The sequence below is a fragment of the Aplidium turbinatum genome, chromosome 8, assembly GCF_918807975.1.
Source record: "Aplidium turbinatum chromosome 8, kaAplTurb1.1, whole genome shotgun sequence".
Classification (NCBI taxonomy): Eukaryota; Metazoa; Chordata; class Ascidiacea; order Aplousobranchia; family Polyclinidae; genus Aplidium; species Aplidium turbinatum.
The window spans coordinates 14,635,034-14,647,045 of record NC_137479.1 but is presented as its reverse complement, the minus strand read 5'-3'; positions in this window follow the sequence as shown (position 1 = coordinate 14,647,045).

Below are 12,012 nucleotides of genomic sequence, written 5' to 3'. Positions count from 1 at the left end.
CCTGTCTGTTGCAAAATTTAGTTTTTATGGTGCTAGTTTTTTTGTAATCATTACAACTGTATTGTGCCATAGTACTGTTTTTAAATTTACAACAAACAGAATAAAAGTTTTTACTTTTGCTCTCTCTTGTGTAGGTTTGGTGGGTGTACAAATTAAAGGCAGTGATTTCCAAGCACATCGATACATATTTTACTTTTGCTATCACTTCCTTTTGTTGGTGACAAACTTGTGTGTTTACTTTGTTATTCTTAACATGTTCGCGAGTCGCGACAGCAATGAAAAATAAAATTGATCAGGGCAACTGCTGCAAATCTAGAAGGACTGAAGCCTGAAGGGTGGAATTGTGACCAGTGTTGCCAGACTTCAGTTTGCTCACGACACCATTTCAACCTCCAATTACACCATTTCACCTAGAATTCCACCAACCCTTTAAACCACGTCGCTTGATCTTGAAGCTTAAGGTGTTGCGACTGTACCATATTTTAAACTGATTGTCCTTCTTTGGTATCATGCACGCTACAACGTCCGCATTTTGTTGCTTCTACCTTTTTCTAGACCTCTGCTATGTTTGTCATATATATATATTTTTTCGTTGTGATGGTCACAAATAAAAACAAACTGAACTGCAACTGAACTGCTTTTTCGTTCACGAAGTCACGCGTTAACCAACTGAGTTATGGGGGTGGACAACTGAGCTATCGTGACGGACTACTCATGGTGAAGCATATACAATTAGCCGATAAACGTAGTTCAGCAATAAACAAACCCTCAGAACTCAGCAGGCAAGCAAGACTCAAAGCAGCCGGCAAAAGGTCAGCAAAGATTAGGCTACGGATTAGGATTACGGACAAACAGTTTTATTGTAAATGCAATACAACAATGAATATACTTCATTACAACAAAGTAACAAATATTTTCAAAATTACACCAAATCTGTGATGGTGTAGAAGAAGAATTTTTCGACACCAAACCGTTTTAAATTACACAGTTTTTTTTTAAATTGGTGTCGTAGAACACCAATTATCCAAATTTAATTCAAGCAAAATTCTATTACAAATAGTCAAAAGAAGAAAATTAAAGTATTTTGGACACACAATTAGGCAAAACTCCTTACAAAGATCATTAATAGAAAAAAAGATAAATGGTAAAAGAAACAAAGATAGACCAACAATGATTTGGACATCAAACATCACTAAATTGACAAAATTAATTTATGAAAAAGCAGTACGAACAGCTCATGGTTGAAAACAATGGCGCATTGTATCCAACCCTCAATACGAGGAAGAAACATAATGATGATGATGATGATGATGAAAACACCATCTGGCAACGCTGATTGTGGTGACCAGGGTCTCTGGGAGAATTTTTTACCATTATCCGCCCGAAAAAAATAATCTGTAAATAAGTGCTAGGACTAGAATCGACACAATCTAAATTTTGCATAATTAGAATGTGCAGCTTGAGTTGGGCACTATGAAAGAACTCCCAGCAGAACGGCTGAAGATAGAGGATGTATCTAAGAAAACAATTGAAGTGATACGATTTTGCACAATTGGCACCTCTGCAATGAATTTCGTATAAAAATGCATTCCACAACACGTGCCTCTTAATATAACCAAATAATCATAAACGTGTCAAATATGCTTTCCACGGATCAGCTTGAGTTGGGCATTATGGAGGAACCTTCATTAGAACTGTTCAAAGTTGGATAATATATTATAGGCTACACCTAACTGATTATATTTCAAATAAAACTATAATCTGCAACATGTGCCTTTTAAATTTTGGAGTTGGTAGCCTATTAGGCTAAAGTTGCTTTCCAGGGATGAGCAGCTTGAGTTAGACATTATGGAGGAACTCCCAGCAGAATGGTTCAAAATTGGATGATATATTTATATTTATTCAAGTCGGCCTATAAACTGACTGATTTTGTTAAAGTATGAATTTATAAAGATAGGCCTACTTTTAGTGTTTTTGCTTCGTCCTTTATGCTAGCAGTTAACAGTTGTTGTTTTTGCATAGGTGTTTCTTTTTCTAATAGCCTACTAACTTACTTTTGTAGGGCATGATATTTTTTGATGTTACAATGAAACCACAGGAATTCACTTTTTTGTTTAGGCTACATTTTTGCTGAACTTATGCTTATCTTGTTTGCAACTTAACGCCGATGCTTTACATTTGTCACATTAAAACACGGGAAGCAGCTGACTCGATGACTAATATAGTCTTTCGCTGCTTCCTGTTTGTTGTTGAATATATGTGTAGCCTACCGGTTTATATTTGTACCGTATACAATAGAACTTGGATAACTCGTCTTCGGAAAACTTGTCAGTTTGCCCAAGTCGTCAATGAATGCCAGGTCCCGGCAGAAAGCCTATCTTTTGTACACAATCAAGTTCGGTTAAGTGGTCATCGCATAATTCGTCAATTCGATTATGTCGTCATTGTTTTTCTTCCCTTGGGACGTAAAATTTGTCTGAGTTGTCATTCACCCAAATGCTGACGTGGCATTTACAGACTCTTTCGAGAAGAAATTATTGCGCTAAGACGTGTGCACGCACACACTCTATCGGGCCAGACGCACATGCGTGGAGTATGTTGGTCTGATCGATTGCAGGTGTGCGCGCACGTGCTCTGTTGGCGATAAGAGAAGCGCTGTTCAGCACGTGCGTGGCTCAAGAAGAAGAAGAGCCTGTGCCACCTCCAAAAGAAGCTTTGCAGATGGTTGGAAAGCTCCAACACTATATGTTATGCCAAGAAGACAGTGGTAAATTCGCAAGCTCACTATCAAAAATGCATGACTACTTGGTTGACAAGACACTTGCAAGCAAAACGCAGTCAAAAATATCTGTGTTCTTCAGTTAAGCTGTTAAGTGCGTTATTAGCCTACTGTACTAATTAAATTCTTTTCTCGCTTTCCTCTTCGTCTAACTTTACCACTATCGTATTTAATTAGGTCGCGGAGCACCATGAAATTAATGCGACGCGAAACAATGGCAAAATTTAGCTGTTTGCAGTCGTCACTTTTTCTGTTCCCCCTGGGGTGACGAGTTATCCAAGTTGTACTGTACGGTACTGTTTTTCGCAGCAGACAAAATAAAAGGTTTTACTCTCTCTCTCTCTATTTACGAACAGCATTAAAATAATACAATTTTAGTCTGGTTGACTTCTATAAAATTTCAATAAATCTCGAATAAAACTGTAACCCGCAACAGGTGCTTTTTTAGTTCAACATGCTGGTCACAACGGTAAACCATGATCTCTTCGTGGGAAAATTGTAACATAAGATTCCTGGATCCGTTCGTCTGTATGCAATGACCGAAAGAAACACTCTTCTGAAAACGTCTATTCAAGAATTGTAGGCTATTTCTGTAAAAATAGCCTCAAGGCTGTCGAAATTGGGACGCAACACCGTACGCCACTAAAACTTGTCACTACAATACAAATTATTGAGATAAAGACGGAAATTTCGTCCAGCTGGCAAGCACAAACAAAACCGTTTTAATACGCGACCAACTTTTCAAGCAATAATTTTAAGAATGAGAGAATATATTGCAATCTTCCAAACGCACGTAAATATCTTCTGTGACGTAATAATGAAAGTACTCTTCCCAAATAAGGCCCGTGCCGAAATAAGGCCCACCCTTTCATATCTGGAAAACCAAAGCAAGCAAGGAACAGCTGTGGTAATCTAATTGGCTGCGATAATCATGTGAATGAACAGAAAAGTAATTTGGTTTCCTAGAAGAAACCACATGCTAGCAGAGTTAGTTGTAAATTTCTGAAAGCTATCTTGCAGGATTAAAATTTTGTTCGGTACTTGATATATCGGCGTGTTTTCGTAAGTGGTGTTTGTTTTCTACCTTTGTTAGAGTTTCAGGATATGCTAAAGGGTCTAAAGTTTCCACATGTATCGACATATTGACCTTTCTTGGATAGTGTATTTAGGTAGTTTACGTTAAACTGATTGTGAAGAGTTGCCCTAACAAGGCCCATCAAAATCAGCCATGGGCCTTGTTAGGGCAGGTACCCTTGACATTCAATTGTGGGCTTGTAAGGGCTGTTAGGAGAAAGACAGTGCAGTTGATACTCCCTTACTGGCAGCTAACAAGCACAACCTCAGATCAAAACACTACCACCATGTGGTTAGGGCACAAGATAACTTACCTGTTTCTCGAAAATTGGGTTTCGCTTTTATTAGGATTTGGAATTTTTCCATTTGATAACAAGACTACTGCTGACCATATCGTTGCTCCAAGTGACGTCACCAACATTGACCATACACTCGGTGACCAATCTCAGCTGCCACCACCGAGTCATGACATGTTTTCACAGCCACCAACAAGTTGTGGGATGTCTCCACAACCGTCAACTAGTCATGATTGTCTCCACAAATGTCAACAAGTTATGGGATGTCTCCATAATCGTTAACAAGTCATGAGATGTCTCTACAAATATCAACAAGTTATAAGATGTCTCAACAACCGTTAACAAGTCATGAGATGTCTCCACAAATATAAACAAGTCATGGGATCTCTCCTCAACCATCAAAAAGTCATGGGATTTCAACACAGCTCGCCATATCAACATCATGTCATAGCATTATGGCTACACCGTCAGCAAATACCCTAAGCAAGAAGCGGGGGCAAATAAAAAGGAGCATTAATTATCGAGTAACAACTGTATCGAAGTCTCTGTTTGACACGTATGGAAAAGGGAGAGAAAAGGCAAAACGAAAGGGGAAAACAGTAAATATGCAAAGACGTTCAAGTGTAGGAGTTTGGTGTTGCTCGGTATCTTTAGAAAATACAGTCTCCGACATGAGGCAACGTGAAAGTTGTAAAATATGGTAGGCAACCATGAAGACTGTGTTGGTTTAACAAAAGATGATGATGAATTTATAGGCCTATGCCCTGATTAATATGTAAATGTTTTACCAAGTGGGCCTTAAAAAGGCCTTCTGAGTGGGCCTTAAAAGGGCACCAAAGGCAATGGTGCCCTTTTAAGGCCCACTCAGAAGTAATTAGCAAATCAACTATAATTTCAAAACTGTGGTCAATATGTTATTAAAATCATTCTAAAGAAGTGCTTTAATGATGCTAAAACACAATAAAACACACATTGGTACCCGATTTTTTCATTTCATGATCAATTTGCAACAAAATCAAAAAGGCCGGCCTTGTTAGGGAAGGGTACCTAAGCATTATGAAGCTATTCAAGCACCTGTTAAGTTTAGCTTACACCATATCTCGTAATTCAAGATTTAACGATGCTGTAATGTTTCAACAGGTGTTACAAAGGTGATGCAATCTTTGCTTATTTCTAGCAATAGTCCATATGACGTAAGACGTCAGGTTCAGTAGACAACGGTTTTATGAGACGTTTGATTTGTACAGATATTGTCCGTAACACATGCATCGGATTTAGTACCTTTTTAGAGAAGTGCAGCTTGAGTTGGGCATGATGGAAGAACTCCCATACTAAATCCGATACAAGAGTTAGTATGAACCATTCTGTTAGGAGATCTTCCATAATGGGAGATCCTCGGCAGCAGTGGCCGAGTGGTTAGCGCGTTGGGCTCGCAGTCGACAGCCTGCATGTTCGACTCCAGCCACCCGTACCTGCTGTTGTTTCTCTGGGCAAGAAACTTTACGATAATTGTCTCTACCCGCAGTGATCGATTTCGAGTAATGGGTAGTAGCCTACCAAATTTAAGTCATAAGTAGAGTAGACAACCGGAAACAGACATTGCCGTCGGCTGCAGCGTCGGTCAGGTGTATGTCGGAAGGCGTACACCGATGCATAGCGCTCAAGTCCGCTTTCTCGCAATGCAGGATAAAGATAAACAAACAAACAAAAACAAACAAGTAATGCTTATCAAATATCCTTTCCATAGACGTGCAGCTTGAGTTGGGCAATAGAAGAACTACCAGCAGAATGGTTCAAAGTTGGATAATATGACACTAAACAAAGATGCCCCTCCAACAAATAACTGCTTGTTGAACTGAAGTTTGCGTTGTTTTGTTTGAAGTGCCTCATGAATTTTGGTTTCAAATTCTGATTGGCAATTTCGAATTATTTCAAATGAATCTGGTAGTGCATTCAAAAATGTACGGTAGTTTTTAATTGCAGCTTAGCCTACTGTATTTGTTGATATCTGCCAAATTAAGGTGTTCTTTTACTCTTGTAGCCAAATATTTTGTGGATATGTATGTCAATTTGATGCTTGCTAATGAAACAGCTAGCGTGATTGTTTTCCATGTCACGGTTCATTGCATAGAGCTGCGAGAAAGGTCTATTGTTAATTTATTTCTACAACCGACGAAATAAAAGTTTTATTTTCTCTCTCTCTTTTCTAGGTTTCGTGACTGTGCATTTTTAAGATAGTATTTTCCAAACACTTTTTTATCGATGCATATTTTAAACCCTTTGGTTTTATCATTTTTTCTTTTTGTTGATACCAAACTAGTGTTTTTACTTATCATTCTCTACATGTTCGAGCAAAAAAAAAAAAATTGAATTGATGTTTTGTTCAACTGGTTTGCAATGAACTCAAAATCAACTTGCTTCTTTTTCAATCAACACAAAATAAACAAATAACATTGCCAAACTGAAAAAATCATATTAAACGTTTGAAAATTCTGGCTCAAAAAAAGTTCTTGTCATAAATCAAGACTCCCCAAATAATGAGTGAAGAGAACGTTTTGAATTTTCGAAAGTTTTAGCGTCTGGAAACTCTGTCTCAAAAAAGTTCTATCAAGATTCAAGACTGCAAATGAATGATTGAAAACTAAAAAGTTTTGTCTTGGAATTAGGACTACTGTAGTTAGGGAAATCAGGTGAATGCTTAAACTGGCTACAGTTTTCTAAGAAAAGAATTGATTTCGTAACAAAAAATGCTTGATTAGAGAATTGAATTAGACTATTTTACCTGCATGATATTCCACTTTGGATCATACAAAGGTACAGATAAAACTTGTTTTTTTAGATATTGATATGATTAATTGGTTCAAACACCTACCGGTAACCTACTTGTTAAAAGTGAAAAAGCAGATAAGTCATTTCCACAATCTAAACTTAAACAAATAAGCTTAATTACTCCTCACAGTCACTATTGCAAAAGGATAAGCCAATAAGCCATTCATTAAAAAAACTTAAAATGAAGTAGGCCTACATAACAATGTTTTTTGTGATGCTCATTTTAACAACATAGAGTAGGCATACAGGATCTATTCACAGTGGTGACTGCTTGTATTGATAAAGATAAGTTTAAAACGCAGTGCTGATACTTACTGCTTTAAATTGTACGGTAATGGATAGAAAAACAGCTTATGCCGTAGGCGGGTGCAACCTAGTTCGTACCCTGAACAGTTTGTACCCTCAGTTCGTACCCTGAAAAGATCAAGAGAAAAAATTAAAAAAGCCAAAGTCGCTGATCGCAGTTTAATAGCACAAAGCCGATTTCGCTGATCGGAGTTTCCTCAAAACAAACTTAAGGGTTAGGGTTAGCGGAAACTGCGGAAAAATATTTGCGAAAACTGCAATCAGCAAGGGTTAGAGCACAGATTACTCTATGGTTAGGGTAAAGGGTAGCGGAAACTGCAAAACTGCGGAAAAATGTTTGCGGAAACTGCAATCAGCGAGGGTTCGGGTTAGAGCATAGATTACTCTATGGTTAGGGTAAAGGGGATGCAACCTAATTCGTACCATAAACAATTTGTACCGTCAGTTCGTACCTTGAAAAAATCGAGAGAAAAAATTTAAAAAAGCCGAAGTCGCTGATTGCAGTTTCCGCAAACATTTTAAAATTTTCCGCAAACAAACAAAAACTCTTAGGACCATTACCGTACCAGAAATTTTAAAATGTTTGCGGAAACTTCAATCAACCCTAACCCTTTTAAAATGTTTGCGGAAACTGCGATCAGCGACTTCGGCAAACTCTTAGGATCATTACCGGAAATTTTAAAATATTTGCGGAAAAACGGAAACTGCGATCAGCGATGTTCTATTTTTTTCTCTCGATCTTTTCAGTTTGTTTGTTTGCGGAAACACCCTAATCCTTTTAAAATGTTTGCAGAAACTCCGATCAACCCTAACCCTTTTAATATGTTTGCGGAAACTACGATCAGCGATTTCGGCAAACTCTTAGGATCATTACAGAAGCACAATCAGCACAAAGCGACCTCGGCTTTGTGCTATCTTTCTCTCGATCTTTTCAGGGAGAAGATTTTAAAATGTTTGCGGAAACTGCGATCAGCGACTTCCGCTTTTTTAATTTTTTCTCTCGATCTTTTCTGGGTACAAACTGAGGGTACGAACTGTTCAGGGTACGAACTAGGTTGCATCCGCCGTAGGCTTCCGGTACTGACTTAGGCTGCAATATGGTAGTCAGTTTAAATGCTGCTTTGCTTTTGAATCCATTTACAGTGGTGAAAGCTTAAGTACGTACCACATTGAAATTATTCATGCTAGAGAAATTGAAATACATGCAATTTCAGGCTGTGACAATAAAGTAATTTCATCTCTATCAAGCATTTCACAATTTTTGTAATGTCTACGTACTAGGGTGGCTCTTATTTGGCAAAAAATGAAGAAAATTTGAATTTTGTGTGGGACACCCTTTTAAAAGGTGAGGTTGTCAGAAAAAATAACTCCTGCAAAAAAATTTTGAATTTGAAATTGATTTAGAGGTGGCCCTCCCCCCCTAAAGTTTTGCGCCCTCCTCCAAAATACCAAATCTGCATATCTCAAAAACTGCTTGAGCTAGAGATACGGTTTTTGTGTCAAAAGATGCAGAAAGCATGATTTCCTATCTGCTTTCTGAACAGTGATTGCGTCTATGTTGAGTAGAAAAGCAGTTATTTAAAAAAAAACTGTTTTCGGTATTCTAGCACAAAACAGTGCTAAACAAGTATTGTGGCCCAAGCTATTCAATAAACAAAGTTCATAAACTAACCTGTAAAACTGGTAAAGCAATAAACGAAATAAGTATTCCTAAACTTTTATGCACTCATACTTAGCTAAAATGCCCATTTTTTGTCATATTCCTTGGAGAAACTCCTGAGTGTGGAATTTGCTTTCAAGCTTCAGGTGCTATGCATCGCACTTGTTGGATGGCGAAGGCGATTTATGCAAAAAGCTTGGTTTGCATTTATGGTATCTGTCCGAAGAAAAGGTTGGACTAGCCTTGTTTGACTCTCGATTGTCTGTGGGAAGTAAAAAGCTAATGGTGGCAACCATGTTAGATGAAACAAGAGAACGTCCACCAAGGAGACCAAGCATCAAAGTAAATGCGTTTCTTAGCAATAAGGGTCTAGAACAGTATTGCACTTCTAATTCAAAATGGCTTCTTCAGTTGTTGGGTGAAGATGAAGCAATAATTATACTTTCAAAGGATCCTGCTCATTGGACTGAAGATGGTGCATTTATTCAAGCTTTACACCATGGCGAAGGGACTTTCAGTAGTCAATGACAGAGCAAAAAGAGGAGTTGCTCTAAGTCTAATCCAGGATTTTAACAAACTCTTAACTGAAGATGAGTACCAACTTCAGTTTCTTTTGCAAGTTGTTACTGAACACAGGAAACTGTTTCCAAATTCCAACAAGAACAATATTGTCGATTCTTCTTCGTTGAAACCTTCTTTGTTATTCCAGAGGTCTGTCTTTTACCACCCTTGGGCAGTGGCGATGCGGTTTAGATGCTTAAGCAGGTGTCGAGCAGCAATTGCATTGATTTGTCATCCAGTTCAAGCAGACCACGCATACCATTTGGCGCAGTTTCAGATGGTGTGGTCTGTGGTTTGTTCCTCTTTGCCACACTCACAGATTGCGGATGGAGCCATCCCTCATTTGTGCATGTTGGAGCGGTAGTCCAGTACGCAGGCGGTTGGGCCACACCCAGGCCTTCCTTGGCAAATTATGCATTCCGGTTGGATGGGGGCTGGTGTCGGAGATAAAACTTTAGAGTCTTGAGGAGTTCTTCTTCCACTCTGAGCTCCATTTGTTGTCCTCCCAGGTAGCCACGCTGATGGATTGGTCTTCAGCGGTTTTCATCAGGAGTTGTGCGTCACATACAAATGGGTGTCGCGATTTCAGTTGCCGAGGATGCTCGATTGCTCGCTCACAGACTCGTAGAGACTTGAGTGGAGCAAGTGGTTGGGGTTCGTAGTGCGGCGAGAAAGAGACAGGATGGCTTCTTCGCAATGAAATTCAGGTGGTTGGTTGCCTGCAAGGACAGGGAAATTGTCTGATGGTGTAGGTCGCAGACATCCTGTCACGATAGGCAAGGCAATATGTAAAATATTGTTGATAATATCGCTTCTTGCAGTACTGACCAGAATTATATTTTGAAATGAATATAGTTATCAGTGTTCTCTCTAAGGTGCAAAAATTAAGAAAAAAAAACGAAATTTTGTAGACGGTTTCGTGGTCACAAAAAAGGTTGTAAAATCAAAATTTGGTCAAATGCGTTTTTTCTAAATAACTGCTTTTCTACTCAAGATAGATGCATTCAATGTTCAGAAAGCAGATAGAAAACCATGTTTTCTGCATCTTTTAACACAATAACCGTATCTCTAGCTCAAGTGGTTTTCGAGATACACAGATTTGGTATCTCGAGGGAGGGCACAGAACTTTAGTGGGGGAAGGCCATCCCTAAATCAACTTCAAATTAAAAAAAAATTTGCAAGAGTTATTTTTTCTGACAACCTCACCATTTGAAAGGGTGTCCCAAGCAAAATTCAAAAACTCAATTTTAAGAGCCACCCTACTACGTACTTAATACGAAATGTCATAGGCAAAAAGTAAATATTCTGAATAAGATAGTGAAGCAGTGTCACTGTCATAGAAAATGTCACACTTATTTTGTAATGGTTTATAAAAACTGACAGTGCTTAGCCTACTGATTTTTAAATCTTTCTAACAAAATTATATTTTTCACAAAAACTCTTATCAACGCCTAAGTTGGCACTGCTTCATTATTTATATAACTCAATTTTCTAACTAAATCCCAGTTTTTTTGCAACAATTTTACTCCCTGTGGTTATATATATAGACTAAAGTTTATTGCAACACATTTTTCTAGCATGGCTGTTTAAATGAAGCCTTAATAGCGTTGCCAGATAAGGAGTTCTGCCCTAATTTGAGAAAAGTTTAAAGCTGTTGAAAACAAAAACTTGTATTTTGGATTTTTTTTTAATCCTGGGCAAAGATCAAAACCCTAACCTTATTCCTATCTCCAACCCTTACCTTAACCCTTCCTAACTTAAAGTCTAACTCTGGCAACACCTGATTGTAACCATGGCAACAAGTGGGTAAAAATAGCCACTTTGTTAAATGTAATTGAATACATTTGCAGCACTATAAATGTTGCCACTTTATTATTTGATAATATATACGGTACTCTTTAAAAAATAACATTGATGTCCTTTTTGATATTTCTATTGCTTATCTTGATAATTCATAGGATATTGGTTCAAGAATGAAACAACCTTACTGGACTTTTCACACACAAGCACACATTGATAAATTGCACACAAAAACAAGATCGTGTACTTCAACCAGTTAGGCTGTATTTTTTCATGCAGTATATGTTGGTAAGGCATACTGTATTTTGGTTGTTTAGACCAGGGCTTTCCAAACTGGAAACGAACTTCAGGGGTCGCAGAAGGTATACCAATTTGCACAAGGTACTGCATATTTTATTAACTTTATTACGAGTCACGAACTCAATAGTCAATAGGCTGCACGTATTTTTGAAAATTTATGGGGTAAAATGGAATCGGAAATAAAACTCTTTTACTGCATCGTGAAGTTAGACGGCTTTCAAAAATCAAACCTTTAAAACGGCTAGGCAATTAACGTTGAAAACCGAAATCGTAATTTTTCCAACAGAATAAAATTCATTCTTGGTCCACCATTTTCGCAATGACATATAGCTTTTGGAATTATGCCAAATGTCAGATTTGCTTGAAAAACTGAACAAACTTAATTTGTCCCTCCTAGGAAAAAGCAT